The sequence below is a fragment of the Malania oleifera genome, chromosome 2 (assembly GCF_029873635.1).
Source record: "Malania oleifera isolate guangnan ecotype guangnan chromosome 2, ASM2987363v1, whole genome shotgun sequence".
NCBI classification, from domain to species: domain Eukaryota; kingdom Viridiplantae; phylum Streptophyta; class Magnoliopsida; order Santalales; family Ximeniaceae; genus Malania; species Malania oleifera.
The window spans coordinates 37,647,054-37,672,110 of NC_080418.1; positions in this window are offsets into that span (position 1 = coordinate 37,647,054).

The following is a 25,057-nucleotide window of genomic DNA, read 5'->3' on the forward strand; positions in this document are numbered from 1 at the left end:
ATTTGTGCGCCTTTTCTAAAATCGTTCTCCTAATGCTGTCATCCATAGGCACACACAATCTGGTGCGGAATCTCAGAGCCCTATCATCAGAAATACTGAATTCCTCTCCCTGTCCATCCCGTATTCTGGCTATTACTCCTGCTAATTCCGGATCATCCCGTTGAGCAGCTTTAATCCTTTCATATAGTGTAGGTTGTACAACCAAACTGGTCATAAACGCCTAAGGATCATTTGCTACTAATTCCACGTCGAGCCTTTCCAAGTCCATCTGAATTGGGTGCTGAACTATTGTTGCTAGCTGTGTTGTATCTTCTGATTTATGGCTCAAAGCATCAGCCACCACATTTGCTTTACTTGGGTGGTAATTGATGGTACAGTCGTAATCCTTGATGAGTTCTAACCATCTCCTCTGGCGCATATTCAACTCTTTCTATGTAAAGAAGTACTTTAGGCTCTTATGATCAGAAAATATTTCACACCTCTCACCATATAAGTAATGTCTCCAGATCTTTAGCGCGTGTACCACCACATCCAATTCCATATCGTGAGTAGGGTAGTTCTTTTCACACTCTCTCAACTGTCTGGACGCATACGCTACCACCCTACTGTGCTGCATTAATACACAACCAAGTCCTTTCAAAGACACATCACTGTAAATCACATACCCATCACCTCTTGATGGGAATCATCAGAATTGGTGCAGTGACAAGCCACTGCTTTAATTCCTGAAACTCTGCTCGCATTCTTCATCCCACACAAATTTGGCATTTATCCTGGTCAACCGCATGAGAGGTTCTGACAAAGCCAAAAATCCCTCCACAAATCGAAATCAATGGTAATAACCTGCCAGTCCCAAGAAACTTCTGACTTCTTGCACATTCTTCAGCCTAGCCCAATTCACCACCGCATCAACCTTACTGGGATCCACTGAAACACCATCCCCTAAGACACATGGCTTAAAAACGCAACTCATTCAAGCCAGAACTCACACTTGTTAAACTTGGCATAAAGCTTTTCCTCCTTGAGTGTCTACAGTACCTGCCTCAACTGCACCTCATGATCCTCAAAACTCCTTGAGTATACCAGTATATCATTAATAGAAACCACCACAAAATGATCTAGATACTGGTGAAAAACTCATCAAGTCCATGAACATAGCTGGGGCATTCGTCAAACCAAAAGGCATAACGATAAATTCATAGTGCCCATGCCTGGTCCTAAAAGCTGTCTTCGCGACATCCTCTACTTTTACTCTCACTTGATGATACCTTGATCTGAGGTCGATCTTAGAATACACCCATGTACCCTGAAGCAAATCAAACAAATCTTTTATATGGGGTAGAGGATATTTATTTTTAATAGTAACCTTGTTGATTTCTCGGTAATCAATACACATCCTTAGAGACCCGTGTTTCTTCTTTACGAACAACATTGGAGCTCCTCATGGCGATACACTGGGTCGTATAAATCCCATATTCAACAAGTCTTGCAACTGATTCTTCAATTCTCCTCATTCAGCTAGAGCCATACGATAAGGAACCTTAGAAATCGATGTTATCCCTGGAGGCAATTCTATAGAAAAATCCACCTCGCATTCAGGAGGCAACCCTAGTAGCTCCTCTAGAAATACATCGAGAAAATCTCGCACGATTGGTGTACTACCAAATTTTGATTCATTTTCTGTCACTTCTCTTACAAAAGCTACAACCCCTTGAGCTCCATCTAGGAGCAATCTGCTTGCTTGTATAGCGGATACCAACTACGACGGTGCACGTACACGTGAACTAGTAAACCTCAATTCTTTCTCACCAGGGGGTCTGAAAACTACTTCTTTCAGATGACAATCAATACTGGCGTGATTAATTTCCAACCAATCCATACCCATTATTACATTAAACCCACACATCTCAAACATAATCAGGTCTACTGGTAGCACTTTCCCCCGAATTTCTATAGGATAACCTCTGAGCACTCTCTAACACCATATCACTGACCCTGACGGTGTAGCTACTGACAATTCCATATCTAATAATTGGGTCTCACTTCCAGATAATTTAACATAGGATGTAGAGACAAATGAATGAGTAGCACCCGAATCAAATAAAACAATAACAGAATGTGATAAAAGAGTAATAGTACCTATCACCACATCCGCAGCAGCCTCAGCATCACCCGGCGTCAACGCGTAAACACTCACCAAGGCCATATTCCTCTCCTATCCTCCATGAGGCGCCTGATATCCTCCCCGGCAGGGCCTGGGAGTTGGGACCTAGTCTGGCGGACTAGGGCATGCACGTGCCATGTGGTTAGGTCTCCCACAGTGATAGCATACATCTCTCCCTACCCAGCACTCCCCCAAATGACGTCTCCCACATGTCTGACACACAAGGAAAGTCGGCGCTCCCTAATTATCATGAGGTCCTGCCATTTGCCTCTGATCTCCTCTATCACGATCTCTTCTCCATTGACCCTTACTAGAGCCAGCCTGAATGCCTTGAGGCGCAGGCCTCTTCCTCTGACTCTAAGCCGCTATACCCCTCTGTATACCACTCTCAATGATTGCAACTCTGTCTACAACCTTTGTAAATGTCTGAGCTCTAGAGTCAATCACCTGCTCAAACAAGTTCTGCCTCAGTCCCTCTTCAAACTTCCTTTCTCTTCATCAGGTGCTAGATGGGGAGCAAAACGTGACAACTCGATAAACCGAGTTACTTACTAGGATATGGTCATTTGCCCCTGTACCAAGTGCATAAACTTTGCTACCTTCACGCTCCGAATGATAGCAGGTAAATACCGCTCGAAGAACAATTCCTTGAATCCGTCCCACGTCACTGGAACTGGAACCTGCCTCTACTCCTCTATCAATCGTGCTAATCTCCACCAGCGCTTCGCCTCTCCTGTCAACTTAAATGCTGCAAATACTACCTTCTACTCATCCGAACAAGGAAGCACTACCAACGCCTCTTCGATGTCTTAGACCTAATTCTCAACTACAATCGGGTCATCTCCTCCAGGAAAGGATGGGGGCTTCATCCGCGTAAACTGCTTGATCGAACAACCACACTCCCCAGAGCTCCTGGCCATCTTAACCATCACCTGCTGGGTGACGCTGCACAATACTACATCAGTATCTCCACCCATGCTGGAAGGTCCTAGCCTGTCTCCCCTAGCATTCGTGCCACTGCTTCCTGGGTCCATCCTGAAAACAAAGAACACACCTTAAAAACCTTATCCTCTACACAAACCTATCCTATACCAATTCAAAATTAACTACCTTCTCTTACCTTAATTAGATATCCAGTTTTGTCACCGAGAGACAAGACCCGACAATAGTTTACTACGATTTTCCTGAAATCGTCACCCCAGGAAAAACACATAAACCACCATGGTAATCATGTACCCAGACCACAGAACAAACCTCAAATCCTTTCCTATACTCTGGTATTGCTTCCTCTGCACTCTAAAGTCTACATAACCTAGCACCCTAAGCTCTGATACTGGACTGTAAAAACCTGCTATTTATTTTCAAGTTCTATTTTTTTTATACCATGAAATTTATAATGCTCTGATAGCTACTAGAGTAAACCAAACCATCAACCTAAGCAGCGAGAAGCGGAATTCATATAAACACAATCAAGTAAATATACAATACTAGAGTGCTAAAATGTTCCCAAAATATACATATACGATTGTTTCCCAAAATACCCTGAACTGAGTAAACTTCCTAAAATATTCACTCTACTGATAGGCTTGAACTGTAACCTCCTCTATCTGCGAGCCTGATCTACTCGCCTAACTGGATCACCTGAAAAATATTAATTTAATAGGATGAGACGACACTCAGTAAGACAAAATATGCTATTGCTAGTGTGTGGCAAGTGAGCTACAATATTATGAAGATCTGTTTCTATATAATCATGTATAACTGAATCTGTAAATATAGTACAAATAATATAAACCACCACCCTTCCCATGTTGCTTAACATATCTGTATTTTAGGTTTTTGTACATAATACTTTTAATATATATATATATAAGTGCATTCCCTGTTTCTGTGAAACTGTACATACATAATAATAAACTGAAAACTTCCCTAGATGGATAACTATATGTCATGATTTAACCCCTTATGATAGCATTGTGCGGCACGTAGGTGGGATCTATCCTGGCTGGCCGACCAGGATAAACCATTATACTCCGTCAGTCTGATCAGCCCTCCTCAACCCATATCTAAATAGGGAGCCTGTCCACTCGTGGGCATGCGATCGACCTACCTACCACATATTATCTAAATAGGTGGTTGCACTCTATACTGTATGTAGCTACGGTACTGTGCTCTATAAACTGTATCTACAATGGTCCATCAGGGTTTGATACTATATAATACATCTCTATATACAACTATCTGTTTTACTATGATTCCGTAATAACTGTATTAACCATGACGTTGTAGTAAACTGTATCTATATCAACTGTGTTTCTAAAATTAATTGTAAATCTGTATGTCATGGTACTGTAAACTGTATAATCATGGTATTCTATAATTGCTATAAAACATATCCACTGTCAGCATATTCTATAAAACATAACTCTGAAAAATACTATAAAGCATGTTTCTCTACTATATCTATATTCTCAAGTCACACAATAATTTAAAACATATTATTCATAATTGATAAACTATATAAAGTTCTGTTGTGAATAATAACCTGGTAAAAATATACATTTCATACTGAAAATCATTCTAGAACTGCCTAGCATAGCATATTTCCCTTACCTTATCTCCGAAAAGTCTCTACTATACTCTGACCCTATATCCGCAGGTTTCTTCACTCAATACCATGAAAACCATATATCCCAGAATGAAACATCATAATTTCTACATCTACTACATTTCCTACAACTGCTGGAAAGCCAAATTTTTCTTAATAGACCTTACCTTGAATTTGAGATGAAATCCAACTCGATCCCACCGACTATCCGCTTCGGTATACTTGGAGAGAACTTCCTCAAGAGCATCGTGGTAGCCTCAGATCGTCGATCCGGTGGTTAATGGGGCTAAAATCGAAGAGAGAGAAGGGAGAGACCATAAAAAGAGAAAAGAGAGGGTTTCGGTGAGTTTTCTGCGCAAGAAAATGAGTTTTGCACTATTTATACTGCGGCCTTCATCGACAAGCCACGTCATCTCGTCGACGAGGTCATAAAGAAGGTTCGTCGACGAACACCATCTCCACGTCAACGAAATTTAGAACTTAAAATAACCTCTCGGTATCTTCACGTCGACGAAACTTGTCTTTGTCGACGAGACCCTCTTGTACCCTTGTCGATGAATCTCTTGTGTTCATCGACAAGGACCTAACAAATTTTCTTGGGTCATTACATCCCAAAGTGCAATGTCATCGACGAACGCTTCGGCTGCCTCCTTTTGTTACTGTTTCCATTTCCCTCCCTCTTTATTATTATTTAAATACCATTATTCTTCAGGTCGTTACACCCCACTGAACCAAGAACTAGCCCTAACCAACACTCCACCCCCCCCCCCCCAGCACTGAGCTGAACAAACAGCCACAAGGCTTGAAATTACCCCTAACCAAAACATCCTAAACCCTAAATGGAAGCCTGACCAGAACCTTCAAACCCCCCAACATTGAATCGTGAACCCTGAACCAACCCCTCAAACAAAACTGAACAAGACTCAAAGCCCAGATTAAACCAAACCAGATTGAACCGAAGCCCGAACTAAGCAACCCAAACCCATATTGACCCAAACCAGAACCTCAAACCTCACAAAAGCCCAACCTTCATTTTAAATAACCCAGACCCATACTAATTTTTTAAAAGCCCCAAGCCCAACCTTCATTTTAAATAACCCATACCTGCAGCCATTTTGAAAGGCCCCAAGCCAACATTCATTTTAAAATAACTGTTGACTCTATGAGTCCAATCTTGTTTTGATAATGAAAAATCACTTGATATTTGACTTGTTCATTGAGATTATAAGCAGGAACAATTTTAGCATGCACGGAAGGTGAGGAAGTCATGGAAGCCACGAGGATTAAAGCATATACAACCTAGCACAATCCATGGAACTAAAAGAGTAGAAGAATGAAGATGCAAGCGTCAAGTTCAAGATCATCATGGGAATGGGTATTTAGAATTGATTGTATTTGCATATTTTATATGATATAGCTAGAAGCTCAAAATATACCCTAGACTAACCTTAGGACACATGCATCTTATAAAAATCTTCTAAGGTTAAACATGGACTTAGAGACCTTATTTCAAAACCCAAAAAATGTTTTATATGACATCAAAGCAAGAAAGCAAAACAGATTTTGAAAACCAAAGTGAAAATTCTAAAGTTAGTCTACCTAGACAACTGAGGTGTACCCTCAGAAGTCTGAAGATGCACGCTCAGACGACTGAAGTTTTACTTCAGACGTCTGAAGTATTTCTTTAGAAGATCGAAGAATTAGTTCCGTCTACTGAAGATTTATTTGTTGAAACATAGAATAGGCAGAACACCCTCAGAAGACTGAACCTTCAATTCAGTCATCTGAGCTGGGACTTCAGAAGATTGAACCTACAGTTTAGTCGTCTGACCCTTTGTCTAGACTATAATTTTCAGTGCTTTAAGGAACATTAGAAGACTGAATCCGATAGCTTCGTCGATTGACCCTACGGAGATTTTAAAATTTGAACTTCAACGGGAAACATCCAAAAATGAGTTTTTCAAATTTAAATGTTATAAAAACTTGGGGGATATTCCTCGTATCTAGGGCAACAAGGAAAATCACTCTAAAAACTCTATAAACACTCCCAAAACCCTAAAAAAAAAAAAACACAAGTAGCCAGATTTTTAAAGAGATATTCATACATCTTGTGCTACGTGTGCCTCCATACCAAGACTTTGCCAATATTCTACTGATATCACACTCTTTGGGCAAATCATCTTAGCTTTTCAAAGGAATTTCATTTACACATCTTAAAAGCAAGCTTTGGTGATTGAGGTTTGGTAAACAAGGGATTGGTTTGTATTTTCAATATATAGATATATTGAAGATTTTTCATACCTTATACTCACACATCTATTATTCTTATTGAGAAGAAAAATTCTTGTGTTGTTACATAAAAATTTATTTGTGAAATAATTTTCTAAACATTGAATATTTGCTGATCTTCATGTTCTTATTTTCATTCAAAGACTCGATATTTTGTAATTGCAAATATACTTGATTAAAAAGTCTAAAGATTCTAAATATATATTCATGAGAAATATCTTGTGAAAAGTTTTGTTTAAATCTTTGTATTATTCAAAGTCACTTATTTTTAGTCAAAGATTTAATCTTACAAATTATTGGATAGCAAGAACATACATCTGAGCACTATTTAATATTATTTTAAAGGATCTTATTTTCAGTTCTTGCATAAAGTCTTTTGAAATTAAACCCTAAGATCTCCAAAGTTCTTATTTTTAAAAAATCAATTTTTGGGAGATATTGATTAAAGGGTAATTTTTTGAAGCATATCATTCATATAACAATTACATCGTTACATACATACTAAGCTTCAAGTTTTATCATATGAATATGTGTTAGGATTTTCTATTGCACTCACTAGCTTGGTTAGAAGCAATATTAAGTTTTGCAGAATTGAAATTCCATATTGTAATCACGATTCAGGTTGTGAACCGAGTTTAAGGAGAAAGTTGTACCTCTTATAAGCAGTGGAGTAAGAGGAAGTTGTACCTCTTGTAAGCAGCGGATTGTAAGGGAAGCTCCGTCCCGGTTCAAGGAGTAGGGATTTAGTGGAATCCATGAGTGGGCTGCTCAAGGCGAGGACGTAGGTCGGGTTGACTGAATCTCATAAAATTGTGTTTGCATCTCTCTTACCCTTAACTCTTTTTTTAATTTCCGCATTGTATTTAAATTACTTGTGCATTGTGTATGTGTTGAACACTTGTTACATCTGTGAGTAATTGGGTAAAAGTGTATGCTTGACAAAGACACATATTAGATTGATTAATTTGAAACATTAACCTCGTTGTTAGGTAACTTGAAAGTTTGTAATTGAAGGTTTTTCGAAATTAGATCTTAAAGGTCATAATCTTTTAAAAATACCCAATTCACCCCCTCTTGAGATAACACCGTAATTTACAATTGTATTCAATTTGTTCTACCCGGAAAGGAATGAGTTAGTAGAATCCTTAGGTGATCGTGCCTAAGGCGAGGACGTAGGCTGGGGATAAGTCAAACCTCGTAAAAAATCACGGTCTCACTCTCTCTACCCTTTTCTATTTAAATTTTAGCATATATACAAATTGTGTTTCAAAGTGCAGGGTTGCTGAAAATTGAGATTGAGAAGACCTTTTAATCTATGAAAGTACGTTGGTTAATATTTTGCTGAAACCTTTAAGGGAGTACGTTAATTAATTGCTTGCAGAAATCTTGATTAAAAGAAGTGTTTAAAAATCATACATACAGGGTTATAAGATAAATGCTGAAAATAAAGAAAGTGTTGCAAGCTTTCTCAAATTTTGGTTAAGTGTTGTGGTTGATTGATTGGTTACTATTTGTGTTTGTGATTGGTATTTGGTATATGTTTGGATTGTGGTTTATTTAAAATTAAGTAATTCTTGTGTGTTTGCTTAAATATACAAAAAGCTAAAAATTTGTAATAACACTTAAAAGAATTTTTATAAACCTAATTCACCCCCCCCCCCCTCTTGGGATAACACCTTGACTTTCATTCCCCTTCCTTCCGTGCACGCACAATGGGCTATAAATGGGTGTTCATAGTTAAGCACCTTATAGATGGTACTGTTGATAGGTATAAAGCCTGGTTGGTGGCTAAGGGTTTTACACATATTCCAGCTCAGGATTTTCATGCTACATTCGCTCCTGTGGCGAAGCTCACTATTGTTCACCTCCTGATCTCTTTGGCGGCTTCTTTCACTTTACCTTTATATCAACTTGATGTCAAGAATTTTTTTTCTTGAATGGTGATCTTACTGATACTATTTACATGGATCCCCCTCCCATTTTTTCTACTCAAGGGGAGTATTCTAGTAAGGTGTGTAAATTGTGCAAATCCTTATATAAGCTTAAGTAATCACCTCGTGCATGGTTTAAAAGATTCAGTGATGTGGTTCTCTCTATGGGATTTATTCAGTGCCAGTTAAACCACACTTGCTTTATTAGGCGTCTTTCCCATCGTCCTTACACCATTATCTCTGTCTATGTGGATGATATCATTACAAAAAATAAGGTTATTAGTGACAGATCAAAACCGTCACTAATACTCACAAAGTATTAGTAACGGTAAATATAGCGACTAATTCAAAACCGTCACTAATACTATTAGTGATGGTTTTGAATTAGTCGCTATATCTGCCATTACTAATACTTATTAGTGAGGAATTTTCAAACCGTTACTAATAATAGAGTATTAGTGATGGATTAAAATCGTCACTAAAACCCTTAGACCATCACTATAAATTCTACACCGGCTTGATCAAAAATCGTCACTAAAGCCATAGTATTAGTAACGGTTTTAAATTCGTCACTAATGCTCTATTATTAGTGACGATTTGAAAATCATTACTATTGCTCACAAGAAACTATTAGTGATGGTTTTCAAACCATTACTAATAATATAGTATTAGTGACGAATGTTAGAACCGTCGTTAATACTATGGCTTTAGTGATGGTTTTAAAACTGTCACTAATGCTATATTATTAGTGACGATTCTGAAACCTTCACTAATAATAGGCTTTAATGATGAATATTAAAAGCGTCACTGCCCTACTATTAGTGACGATTTTGAAACCTTCACTAATACTTAAATTGGATAATTAGTAGTGACTGTTTTAAAACCGTAACTAATAATTTTAAATTAAATTTTTTTCCCAATTATTAATTCTTGTAAAAATCTGTAATTACATTTTCACATACATAACATTAAACATAATTGCTAAAAAATCATAAATTATTCAAAATTCTAATTCTAATTCTAATTCTAATTTAAATACAAATACAAATATATTATACAAATTCAAATTCAAATACAAATATATTATACAAATTCAAATTTAAATACAAATACATTATACAAATTCAAATTCAAATAGAGAAATTTCATATGTTCAGATAACAAAAAAAGTCAAAAGTTGCATCCGACTATAGTCCATGGCATTATGCTAACATTGTGATGGTCGCAAACCCTACAAATTAAGAAAGTTAAAAAAATTAGTATATGCTTTTTGAAAAATTTTGGCAGCATTTCTCCTGTAAATATGACATTTTCCATAGAGATATTCTCCAAACCTAGGTGTTTACAATAAACAGTTCACAATAAACAGTTCACAATAATTCAACCAGTAATGAATTTTATGTGTGCACAAGAGTTTCATATAATAAGCATTAAATAATGTAACGTGTTCATACATCCCATAAACAATATATATCAGAATATAGTTCTATGAAAAAATAGAATATGATGTTTATGGTTTACATGGCTTCCATAGGACTCTAAAACAACTATAATAATCAAATAATGCAAATGAGTCCATGATTGATAGAATTTTCACTTAGCATATGCAAAAGTAAATTTAGAAATAAGTTCAAAATTCATTTGAAGTTTACTCATTCTTTCAAAAATGTTTTAACATTCAGCACACTATAACCATATGAGCATATGGTATATGGCTATGATTATTTTCGAAAAAAGTCAACAAATTTTCGGCAACATGCCGTCTATAAATAGAACATTTCCTAAACCTGCAATTCACAATATTTTTGCATCATACATATGCCATTTAGATAAAGACATGCAACAACCTAAAAGCATCTACCAACAGGCAATACACATCACTGCATCAACCATGCAAGTGGCGTTCCAATCAAGCATGCAGTCCTAATGTCCACTACCAGCATGCAGTTCACAAGATATATCAATCCAAGCATGCAGTCCAGAAGTTAAATCATGTATTAAACTAAAGTTAGATAAGCACAAGGAAATTGTGTGTGTTGTGCGCAAGAAAAAATTTTGAGTGCACAAGCAATAGAAATTGTGTGTGTTGTATGTACAAAAAAGAATTGTAAATGTGTGTTGTGTGTTGGCAACATGGAAGTGTTTTGTAAGTGAGAATGCTTAGTGTTATCTTGTAGTACTTGTGAGGTACATTAGTGTGTGACAATATTTATTGTCTTGTGTGAGTGTCTTAATGTATGTCCAAGTGTAAGGTCTTGGACATGTATTTTCATTTTGTAAGGATGATGGATTTTCTTGCTATGTCAAAGCTTATGTATGCATATATTGAATTGTTATCATGTGAAATAGATGACACCATATGTTGTTGTAATTGTGAATTGTGAATTTAAGCAAGTACGTATTGTGTCCCCCCTTGGGTGAAGGCCTTAAATCTCTAGAGGGTATTTCCACGTTAAGTTGTGGTTGGAAAAGCTGGAATGTGGCACTTGTTGGTATTTTTGCATTAACCATCTGAGCATATGGTATATGGCTATGATTATTTCAGGAAAAAGTGAAAAAAAAATTTGACAGCATGTCATCTATAAATAGAACATTTCCCAAACCTGCAAGTCACAAAAACATGCAATTCACAATATTTTTGCATCATACAGATGCCATTTAGATTAAGACATGCAACAGCCTAAAAGTATCTACCAGCAGGCAATACACATCACTGCATCAGCCATGCAGGTGGTGTTCCAATCAAGCATGCAATACTAATGTCCACTACCAGCATGCAGTTCACAAGATTTATCAACCCAAGTATGCAGTACAGAAGTTAAATCATCTATTAAATTGAAGTTAGATAAGCACAAGGAAATTGTGTGTTGTGCGCAGGAAAAAAATTTGAGTGCGCAAACAATAGAATGGGTGACTGCCCTCTAGAATGGGTGCATCCCTCAGCTCAAGCATCTTTGCCTATTTTCAATCATGAAAATGATGAAAATGAAGAAATAAGAATACAATTGATGTTTTGAATAAAATAATGAACTAAATAATCTGCTTGACTTACATGTTTCCTATGCACACCCTGGCACCACTCCCCCAATGGCCTCTGATGTGTTCTCTAATAAAGATCCGACCTCAACTCCAGTTCGCTAATGATGGGATCACACTACATTATCATATAAAAGTTCATTAATATTAATTTAGAGGTGTCAATATAAATAACACTTGTCAGGTAATGGTCAGATAGTTTTCTAGACATTACCTTTCGATGAGTGACGAATAACTTTGAGCCACCGCAATGTGTCATATCTAGTTTGCTGCGATTCGTAGCATTTTTGTCACAGATAACCTACAAAATAGATGTAATAACTTTTTATTAGTCACATAAATATGAAAAAGTAGTTATTGTAATTAATAGAAACACATCACCTAATAGTTAGGGTCACGAAAATGGCGACACACCACCTGCCAATCCTTTAGGGAGATCTTATCGTGTGGGTGCGCTTTTGCCTCATCTCCCATCTCCCTAAAATGGTTGTGCATTTTGCTGTGATAGGTCTTAAACCGAGAGCATAACTACGTGTTCACCACCTTTTTGACATGGTCTGTGGTGAAAATGTCCATATCAAACTCTTCCTGCATATGAAATATATATTGAATATTAGACAATCTTTTGGGTAATATATTAAAAGTAAAAGAAATGTTTTAGGGTTACTTACCAAGATGCGCTCATATAGAACCAAGCGTTGAGCCTCCGTCACCTTTGGCCAAGTGAAGTAGGTGACTGGAGCATATTGTCCACATATAATGCCAAGTTCCCATGACCAGGTTGTGCACCAATCGTTAAGCGGGGCTGTAAAGCCTGGAGGAATGTCGATACGGATCCGCTACCCAATCCTCTCCAGGTACTTATTTAGCGTAATGTTCTTCGCTGCACCATAGCTTAAACTCGTTGTCTGTGTCATAGAGGTCGATGCTAAAAGAAGAGTTAGAGAACAATACGATAATCATACACGTGAAATGACAATAAATATATTATTCTAAATCAAATACTTGTAACCTTACCAATGCTACTCATTATGGTGGGCAACTCACCCTGGGCTTAATCCCCAACTAATGGTGCTGCATCAGCACCGACATGCTCTGTTGCTCTCGAGGATGACCCATCATCCTCGCGGGATGATGTTGTGGATAGCCTAGACTGAAGTAAGTGATGACGACCTCCTAGTGCCATGTCTGTAAAATAATTCACAAGTAAATATAAGAAGATTGGATATTAGATGGATGCATAGTAAATATATTTTCACTTATTTTCACATGTCAAATACATGGTGACAACATAACACGCTTACCCCTTATACGTCCTCAATATCGGTATCATCCTCACTTTCTAGAGTATCTTCCTCTTCACTACAGTACTCAACCATAGTTTCATCTTCCCCATCAGTTTCATCATTGTCAATAAAGTCAACGTGTACAGAGGGTTCAATTCTAAAGTCAGCAGTTCCTACATGTTTTGTCATGGCACCAACCCTATTCAATGGTATAGGATCGGCTCCTTCCTCGGCAACATTGATAACAAAGTGCGTTGCTACACTAACAGATGACTGATCTTCTTGGAAAGCATCATCGCTGACACTCTTCGCCCCATCTGCGACTTCTGTAATATCATACAAACTTTGAGGAGGAATTTTTTGGGCCACATGCCATTCACCCTTGAATTTTGTGTCCTTAAGGTATAACACTTGTTCTGCCTACGTCGCTAACACAAAAGGGTCATTTTGATACCATGTTTTACTAAAATTGACACTAGTAAAGTAGGTATCTGTGTTTATCCCACTCTTTTTATTGTTAATGTCCCACCAGGTACACTTGAACATGTGGACAAGTCTGTTAGCTCAATAGTGAAGTTCTAAAATGTCATCCAACACACCAAAGTAGTCAATTTCCTCATCTGCTTTTGTGCCTAACACCGCAACCCCACAATTTTGGGTTTTTCTATGCAGTTCAAGGGATTTCATATGAAATTGTAAGTCGTTGACAATGCAACCGCTGTAGCAGTTAACTCGTTGATCGGGGTCACATGCCAATGCATACAAATCTTTACTTGCTATTGGTTCTTTATTATAATACTTGACTTTTATCTATTAATTAAAAAGGACTTTAGATGACTAAACCATCAATAGTGAAAATGTACATCGCAGCAAACTCAGGTAGTATTTGTTACTTACACGACACCCAAACCAATTGACAAATTCCTTCTTATGTCTTTCATCAATATTCCTTTCATTTTGAGCCAAAAGTTCAGCTTTATATTCACTATATGCAACAATAGTACATGTTAATGTCAACTAAGTATATATGCATATGTAAATACAGTGTAAAGTAAGGAGTTTGGAACCATGTACTTGATATATGGAACAGTTTCAACATAATTATTGAGGACGTAAAAATGGGCCTTTCGTAGGTCATCCATATCAAAGAAATCATAAACTCGTGCACCGAACGGCCGAATATTTCCTTGAAATATAGAGCTCCTTGGTTCGTCATCTTCAGCATTAATAGCATTAACGTTTGTATTTCACTATCAATGTATGCTTCAATGAGTGAACCTTCTAGCCATACCTTATTGCACACATACCCCTTCAAAGTGGACAAAAACTTGTGCATTTTACATAGCATTAGTGACTTGTACACAAACAAAAAAAAAAGCGAGGAAATCATGTGAACATTGTAGGACTTTATAATTTACCTCTCAATAGGATACATCCAACGATATTGGGCCTGTCCTCTAATTATGACCTCCATTGGTAAATGGACGGCTAGGTGGACCATCACATCGAAGAATGCTAGCGAAAATATTTTCTCTAACTTGCATAGTATGATTACAATGTCCTCCACTAACCGTTCAAGTAAGTTTACGCTCATTTCTTGGAGCACACAACTATCGAAAGAAGATCCCCAATTCAATCAGCACCGAGCGAACATCTTCGGTCAAGTGTCCACGAAGGAAAACGGGCAGAACCCATTGCAAAAGGACGTGATAGTCATAACTTTCATTCCTAACATCTTTCCTTCCTTCATGCTTATGCATCAAGTTATGTTCGATGCATATCCATCAGGAAACTTCACTGATTTCAACCATTCGAAGAAATTATTCTTCTCATCTTTCGAAAATGTGTAACAAGATGATGGCATAAGAATCCCCATCACAAATCAGATGCAACTTAGGTTGTATTCCCATATCTTCCATATCCTAACGAGCATTTGTGTTGTCCTTTGTCTTCCTATTTATATCCAACAATGTACAAATGACATTCTCACAAATGTTCTTCTCGATGTGCATGACATCCAAGTTGTGGCATAGTGGAAGATCTTTCTAGTATGACAACTCGAAGAAGATGCTTCTCTTTGTCCAATTTAACTCCCACTCAGCATATTTCCTTTTTCTACTGCTAGGTGATTTCCCAAATTTCATATATGCGATCAACCTGAGCTGGTTTAATATCTCTTCCCCACTTAGTTGGTTTGGTCGCAACCTTCATTCAGGTTTTCCATTAAAACTTCTGACACCATGAGTCCTCCAAGGATGTCCAGGTCGTAGAAAACGACAATGACACATAAAACATAACTTGCGTCCATGCTTCAAGGATAAGGACCCAACATCCTTATTACACACTGGGCATGCTAAGTAACCTTTTGTGCTCCAGGCCGATAGATTGCCATAGGTGGGGAAATTATTAATTATCCACAACAGTACAACATGCATCTAAAATGTTGTCTCAGTTTCCACATCAAATGTCTCCACTCCTTTTTCCCATAATTCTTTCAACTCATCAATTAATGGCCTCAAGTAAACATCAATATCATTACCAGGTGCCCTTGGTTCGGGAATAAGTAAAGACATATAAATGAAGGGTTCTTTTATACATCGCCCTGGCGGCATATTGTATGACATCATCATAACTGGCCACATGCTATACGGGTTGTTCATGTTACTGAAAGGATTGAACCCATCTGAAGCAAGACCAAGTCTAATGTTGCGAGGATCACCAGCAAACCACAGATGCATTTTATCAAACTCTGTCCAAGCTTCTGAGTCCGCTAGATGGGTAAGGGTTTTTTCCTCTTGAAGATGTTTCTCTTTATGCCATCTCATATTTGCAGCAGTTGTTCTATACATGTACAATCGTTGCAATCGTGGTATTAATGGACAATATTGTAAAACTTTTTGGGGGATCTTTTTACCCTTTTTCTGATTAGTTGTATACCTCACTTCACCACATTCTGGACACTCATTCGCATTTTCATGTTCACCATAAAAAAGTGCACAATCATACCTACACGCATATATTGTAGTGTAATTGAAACCCAATTCACGCATGTATGTCTTTGCCTCATAAAAGAACTTTGGAAGTGTTTCACCATCAGGTAGTGCCGCCTTAATGAGGCTTAAATGCATGTTTAATGCGCTCTGAGATAACCCATGCATTGTCCTTGCCTGAAGCAACTTTATCAAGAACTCTAATTTTTGAGAACTTTGTACAGTTTGGATATAGGGGCACCCGTGCACCCCTCACAAGGTTAGCAAGGTTTACCGAGTCGATTTAACGTACTATGATCACAAGGTATGGTACCTACTTAAGTAGATTCAACACCAGTATGCGACACACTGACATCTTCCGTGTCCACTGCAATCCCCTTTGCAAGTCACCTAACATTTTCATTAACCCTTCTGAACATGTATCACCACCTACTATATTTGTCCCCTCATCTTCATCATCATCATCATCACTCTGAACTGCGTAATTTTCACCGTTGAACACCCATGTTGTGTACATTTTCTCGATTCCAAAGTCTAACAAATGTGTATAAACCAATTCAATGTGTTTGAATGTTATGTTTTGGCATTTCTTGCAAGGACACCTTATTCTACTAGCACCGTCTGCACAAGGACGTGTGAACTCTATGAAATCATGTACCCCTTTCACGTATTCTAGTAAAAACCTATCCCAAGCATTCATCCAACTCTTATCCATGTTCATTAATTCCCTATAACATGTTCAAATAAATGGTGTTGATCACATTGTCAGAATGTTTATGACGCATGCATCGTGAATCTTATAATCAACCACCTTCCGTCTAAAGGGTACGGATCCTATCCCATTCAAGAATGTTGCAATTACATTGCAATCAATTGCTCAAATTCCTTCGTCATAGTCATTATAAATTTTGGTAGCATCTCCCCATGGCTCTCCAAGTACACGAGATGAGGGAAGTGCACATCACCTGCTAGTTTTTCATTACTAACAAATTGTCACCACACCCCACTATGCACCTAGAGAACACAAGCAGAGACGCACTCGAAAAATATAATGACAATGAACAAAGTGTGAACGATGACAACAATGTAAATACAACTTCCTAAATTGTCCACATTGGGCAATTCAGGAATGGTTGAAATACAAACATCACTAATCGTAAATGAAACAAATAATCATCATGTTCAATTGATTATTAGTCTACATAGTATGACTAATAATCAAATGAATTTTAACAATTGATTTGTCTCATATGTACAATGAGGCATAAATGTATAGTAACCATTCTTGAATGTGTCTAAGCTTCAATGCACACATGAAATGACAATAATTAATTTTGCATAAAGAGCCCGTGATAAGTAGGATTTCCTTTTATTGTACATGGTTTCAATTGAAAAATTCAACTTGATTTACTTGTAAGGTTAAGTTTTGTGACTGCAGAATTGGAAGTCAGTAAGTTTATTGCTCATATCACATTCTTTAATGTCATGGACGCTCTCTTCAATCTTTCCTAAAGATCCTTCACATATTCAATTTGTTTTTTTTTTTTTTTTTTGTTCAATTTTCAAGTCCCAGATAAATTTAACAAAATACATGGCAAAGATTATTATTATTTTAAAGCCATTAAGAAATGATGGGAAACCTCCTTCATTTGTCATGATTAAATACAGATAAAATAAAACAAAAATTTTGAACCAAGAAATAAAATTATACATCAAGAAAACAAAATCTTAAAACCAAGAAACAAAACTCTCCATGAAGAAAAAAAAATGTTGAAACCAAAAACAAAATCTTTCATCAAAAATTTGAATATAAGGAATCATGTAAAATTTGAAAAATAAATTTGAATATTCATGTTTCATGTATACAAGCCTAAAGATTTGGGTTGTGACTTTGAAACCAACTAATAAATTTTTTTTGGAACAATAGTAGTGATTTTTGGAACAATAATAATGATATCCCAAACAAATCATAAACACATGAATATAAAACAATTAATTATAGCAGAGAAGATGCATGACCTGCAACAGCGACGGGTGGAGACGCTGTGAGTGGCAGCGGCGAGCGGAGACGCTATAGGCCCAAGTGACAAGAGGAGACGCTGTGGGCGGAGGCGATGGGTGGAGATGCTATGGGCAGCAGTGACGGGCGAAGATGTTGTGGGCGGCTGTGACGGGTGGAGACGCTGTGGGCTGCAGCAACGGGCGGAGGCGCTGTGGGTGGCGGCACCAAGCGGAGACACTGTGGGCGACGGCTTACAATTCAGTGGTAGGAGGACTGCGCTACATGCATGGAAGAGCGATGAGGGACGGGCAGGAGGGAGGAGCAGAATGATGAAGAGTGAAGAGATTGTAGGAGGGAGAAGGAAGGAGGAGAAAGAAGGAAATTTGGGGAAAGTGTGGGAATTTATGCGGGTTAAGGGATTTCAGATTTTGAGCATCAATGACGGTTTTTAAAATCCTCACTACTACTCTTAAATAATTTTTTGTTTATTCTTTTAAATAAAATTACTATTAGTGACGGTTCTTAAAACTGTCACTAATAAAGGACCAATAGTGACGAAAATAAGAAACCGTCACTACTACTTTGAAATTATTTTTGTTTATTTTTTTAAATAAAAGGACTATCAGTGACGGTTCTAAAAACCATCACTAATAAGGAACCAGTAGTGACGAAAATACAAAATCGTCACTAGTACTCTGAAATTATTATTATTTTCTTTAAATAAAAGTACTATTAGTGACAATTCCGAAAACTATCACTAATAAAGGACCAGTAGTGATGAAAATAAAAAACTGTCACTACTACTCTGAAATGATCTTTTTTTTTTTACTTTTTCTTTAATATAAAAGACTATTAGTGATGATTCTGAAAACCGTCACTAGTAAGGAACTAGTAGTGACGAAAATAAAAAAATCGTCACTAATAGTTTGAAATAATACACTTTTTTATTTTTTTGATAAGACAACTAGTAGTGATGGTGGCAAAACCGTCACTAATACCCTATTAGTAGTGACGAATTTTCCAAACCGTCACTAATAATAGACTAGTAGTAACGGTTGCTTAGTTGTCACTAATAAATGACAATTAGTGGCGATTTGAATTTGTCGCTAATATCCTAAGAACCGTCGCTAATATTTTTTCGGGATAATTTTCGTACGAAAAGTGGTTTTCTGTGATAGTTCGAGCGAGAAAATTTGTTTTTAGTGACAAAATTATTAGTGACAGTTTTAAAACTGTCACTAATACAACACTATTAGTGACGATTGCTAAAACTGTCACTAATTCTCCCACTATTAGTGACGGTTCTTCAGAACTGTCACTAATACCTACTTTTACTAACGAAATTAAAATCGTCACTAATAATTTCATCACTAAAAACTAGTTTCTTTGTAGTATATTATTGTTACAAGTAATAACTTGTCTAGAATTGCTCATATTAGAAAGGACTTGGGAGACACCTTTGACATCAAGGATCTGGGACTCCTCAAGTATTTCTTGGGCATTGAGATAGCATGCTCTTACAAGGGCATTTCCCTCTCTCAACGGAAATATGCCCTAGATCTCCTTATGGACACTGGTATGTTGGGATGTCGGCCTGCTTCTACGCCCCTAGATCCGAATATCTCCATTTCTACAGAGCCTAGTGATCTATTGACAGACCCTTCGGTATATCAGAGACTTGTTGGTCGCCTCATCTATTTGACCAACACTCGGCCTAATTTGGCCTATGCAATGAGCCTAGTAAGTCAGTTCATGCATTCTCGCTAGACTTCACATCTTGATGTCGTCTATTACATCTTACGATATATGAAGACCTCACCTGGACTGGGATTGTTCTATTTATATGGAATAAAACCAGGTCTTTCCATGTTTACTGATGCTAACTATGCTGGGTCCAAGACCGATAGACGATCTACCTCAAGTATTTGTACTTTCAAGGGTGATCATCTTCTTTCTTGGAAGAGTAAAAAGCAAGAGGTGGTTTCACGTTCTTCTGTTGAGGCTGAGTACCAGGCTATGGCACAAGGTACCTGTGAGATCCTATGGCTACGCTCTCTCCTATCTGAGATTGGCTTTCCTGCGACAGACTCTTCTTTGTTATTTTGTGACCTCAAGTCTGTTATATCTCTCTCTTCTGATTCAATTCTGCATGAGAGGACCAAGCATATTAAGGTGGATATTCACTTCATCGGGGAAAAAGTTTGTTCTGGGATTATCTCTCCCCACTTTATCTCCTCCACAGGTGAGGTTGCTGATGTCTTCACCAAGTTTTGTTGGCCTAGGTTTATTACAGACAGCTATATCCAAGCTTCAACTTGTCAACATCTTTGTTTTAGCTTAAGGGGGAGTATTGAACATAGTGTATAGTTTTAGTCCCACATCAGAATGTTAGGATAACCTCACTCTCTCGTATAGTTATATATAGTCCCACATCGGAATGTTAGGATAACCTCACTCTCTCGTATAGTTATATATATACATCTCAAAGTTGTAAGCAAAATACATCAAGTGATATTCACTTTCTTTTATATAGTTCTCTCTCATTTACTTTCTTCTTGCATGAATTTAACATCCTAGTGTAACCCTAAAATCTACAAATCTTCTTTATCGTGCATTTAAATGTAATGAGATTGATAGTTACCTCCTCATATATTATGTTTCTATAAAATATGTTTCAAATAGCTCATATAACTAATGAAAACCATTAACTAAGGTTGGTAAAAGACTTTGGCACCATATGCAAATGATACCTTTAGGTATTGCAATGGAAGATGAATTCCTAGGGCTTATCATAACTATCAATCAAAGGCTACTTAGAAACTCATTGGAAATAACTTGTATGGGTAAAGGGCAGTTGGTCCCTTTGGCCTATTCTAATGCATAAGTTGGGACTTTCTCGTGGATATCTTTTGGTCTCTTACCTTTTTATTTGTCATTCCAATTATTCCAAACCTTGCTTGTTTTGGTAATGACAAACAAAATATTATCTTCCAAAGTGCCTCCTTGTTCTCATTTCAACCTCAAAATAGTTCGACTAGAATAACCTCGATGAATTACCAAGGGTGCGTCAATGGGCGGGTGGCCTTCACCCCTCCCGAGTTTGGTGCTGCATCATAGTGTTTAAAGTGGCGCGATGGTGGCTAGAATCCCCAAGTTATCAAAAACAAAAATAGTTCATCCAAAATACAAGATTTTATTGGTTGAAGTACAACTATATATGTCTAATTTGTATTTTCTCAAGTGGTAAAACATCCAAAACAAAGTGAGTTGACCATAATTCACTTTATTGTTCCACAACTACTCTCTCCACCCTAATATTCTAGCATGCATGTTAGCATTTTCAACCTTAATCTTATCATTGTCAATTATTTTTATTCTTCAAACAATCTTAAGATAAGTAATATATGGTTATCAGATAAAAGAAAGAATTGTAACGAATGTGTGCATGCACACATATACAATTTAACATGAAAGTATTATAAGTGTTGGCCTGAGTGTGCCTCTAGAGGGGGGTGAATAGATGTTTTTCACGAACAATTAGGATTTCTACAAAATAAAACTTTGGCAAGACGCAAGTGAAGAATACCACAATAAATAACAAAGCAAATAATCACAACAAATAACAAGATGAGGGAAAGAGAGAGAAGCTCAACACAATGATTAAATGTGGTTCAACTCCAAGCCTACGTCCATGCCTTAGCACCGAGCCAAGGATATCCAAATCCACTAGGCAATCCCCTTCAAGGCATGGAAGCCTTTACAACACTAGTACAAAACTCAGCTACTCACCACGAGCTAACAACCACGGTATTCACCAAGAATCACCTTAACGAAAGCTCACCAAGAACCTTCAAGAATCACACTCAACAAAGAATGTAGAGATTACAGGATGGTGCTCCTCCTTGAGCTGATGATACAAATAAAACCTCACACTACTCCCTTTTAGAAACCGATATATAACCAAGAATTAAAAGCAAGAGAGCTTGAGTAAGTAAGAGCTAGAATGAATGCTTCACTAATTATCTCAACAACTAAATGCTTCAATTACTGTATTTGAAATGAATGCTAAAGGACTTTATTTATAGCCAAAGGGGACGTACTAGCCATTGGGTAGCCGTTGGGCATTTATTGAGGCTAGAAAAAACAAGAAGTAGCCGCTTTAAACTCATTTAATGCAGTCTACCTCCACCAGAAACCATCGATAGTTTTCTTCAACTTTTCCAAACCATCAAAGGTTTTCTATAGAACGGCCAAGTAATGAACCAAATCGTCGATGATTTTCTAGGCTCTTTCCAAACTGTTGATGGTTTTCTATAGGTTAGGCTCTTGTCGAGAAAACCATCTAAGTGCCTGATTTGTTACATATTCTTTTGGGTGCTTAACATTATTTAAACAAAATGGGGACCAAGTGTGTGAGATATTAAAACCCTAAGCTTGTTAAAAACTTGTCCTTATAAAATTTGTTTAAGTATGGGATATTTTTTAAAAATTTGTTTGAAGACTTATTAACTTTGTTAAAGATATCCTATGAACTAACATGCAGATGCACTTGCTCAACTCTTTCTAAATATTCTTACTAATATCATGCTACAAGAGTTACAGGAATATCCTACCTCACACACAACCCATTATACATATAAAACATCATCAAGTCTTTGGTTGGTTGTGCCTTGAGTATTCCTCGTGTATGCTTTTGCTCATTGCTTCATCAAGGTTTGTCTGATACTTATACGTGCTTTAGTGTCCACTTGTTTATCTGAACTGAACTTAAGGAAAAATATATGCTAACCCAAGAATCACTAATGGGTTGTTATCATCAAAACAAGCTCGAATGAAGATTCTTAACCACTAGAGCTAACATTCTCCCCTTTTTTGATGATGGCAAACCATTGGTGTTCTTTTGATTAAAAAAAATGCTCCCCCTCAAAATATGCATACATGTTCGAAGAATTAATGTAACAATTCCTCCCCCTTAATGTATGCACTATATGATCATCATATCATAGTTTATTTTAAAGGAATCAAACGAAATTTCAATAGCATGTTGTCTATAAATAGAGCATTTTCCATAAAAACTTGATTGATTTAAACAGTTCAGTATACATGACATATCAATAAGTCCAACATAAGCAATTCAGTATGTCCAACCACAAGAAAATCAGTAGTACGAGTATGTCTAATAGTTTAGTATTATTTTTAACAATAGCTAGTATTTTCAACAATCAAACAAGATGAATAAAAAGAACAATTCAGCATGAAGGTCAAACGATGCTTACCATGTCCAAACAAAGCGTGAAAGATCATTTAATCTCAACGGTATCCATAGGAGTGTTTTACCAAGAGCATGTACCATGCTCAACAATGCATCAAGCCAACTAATGAATAAACGACACATTTTAGTGTAAAAACATACATGTCTTAACAAGTGTTAAATTTTGGTCAATGCAGCAAAGATACAACACCACGGTTTCTTTCCAAAGGAAATACCAAAAGAGATTACCATCACTATTACCATCTTTCAAAAAAGGATTACCACCACTCTTTTCTCCCCATTTTGCCATCATTAAAAAGTAGTGAGAGGTTCCTAAGGGTTATGGCGAAGATGCTCAAGAATTGCAGCTAGACTGGAATCAACGTGAGCCATATGACCCGATTGAGCCTATTGGAGGGAATCAAAATGAGCACGGTGTTCCTATTGCATGGCCGCTAGAGTGGAGTTTATGGAGTCAAAGAAAACATGATGTTTGAGGTCAATTCTTTCTAGGAGCTACATAACGAACTCATGTGGCGGCTCAAGACCCTCGAGTATGTCTATGAAGGCATTAGGGTCCTCTACAACTGTTGCTTCAGCCATTTTATCCTAGTCCTCAATAATGGGCGCTTGTTGTTGCCCTAGTTTTATCCATAGTGAGGTTTGTGCAGCTTTTACAAAATGCATACGTAGCAAGGTAGCTTTCGAATATTCATCCTATGGTCTAGGAAATTCCTGTTTTGAACCTATAGCTCGTACATCATAATAGGTGAATATGGCTGTAAGGAGATGACCATAGGATAGACATCCATTCTTTTTTGTGTAGGTTAGCTTCCATGACGTGCACCAAGAGAGATGGCAAATCGATCCCTCAGCCGTGCTATACACAATACATCACGAAGATATCAGCCAGGGTCACTATGTCACGTCCACCATGCCTAGGGAGGACGTTATAGGTGATCATATGAAGCAGGACTCAAAATTCTACAGTTAGGTCTTTGGCTTTTGGTTTAGCTACTATCAATATCTAAGGATTTCCAGTCACTAACTTTAGTGCATCATGAGGGTCGAAACATGCACTATGCATTTTCTAGCCTTTGCTTGGGAGACTAGTAATGTCATAGCGGTCACATTTGAGCATCTCACTTAAGGTCTTAGCATCTTGAGATATTTCCTCACCCTGGACCATTGAATGTGTGGGTTGCTCGGGGGTGCCGGAAACAAAATTGGCATAAAATTATTTTACTAGTTTGGGGAACACAGACTCATCGTAAGTCATCAAAAATTCTAAACCAATTTTCTTAAATTTACTAAGGAAAATGGGAAGGTGTATTTGAAGAAAAGTGATTGGAACAATCTTGCTACTTATAATGTACCTTTGTGATGTGACTGATAGGTATCGCTAGGACTGTACACAGTTTGGTGCGGTTTGGTTTTGGCTAGAATCGAAAATCGAACCGAAATTTTTAGTTTTGGGATTTCCAAACTGAAACCAAAACC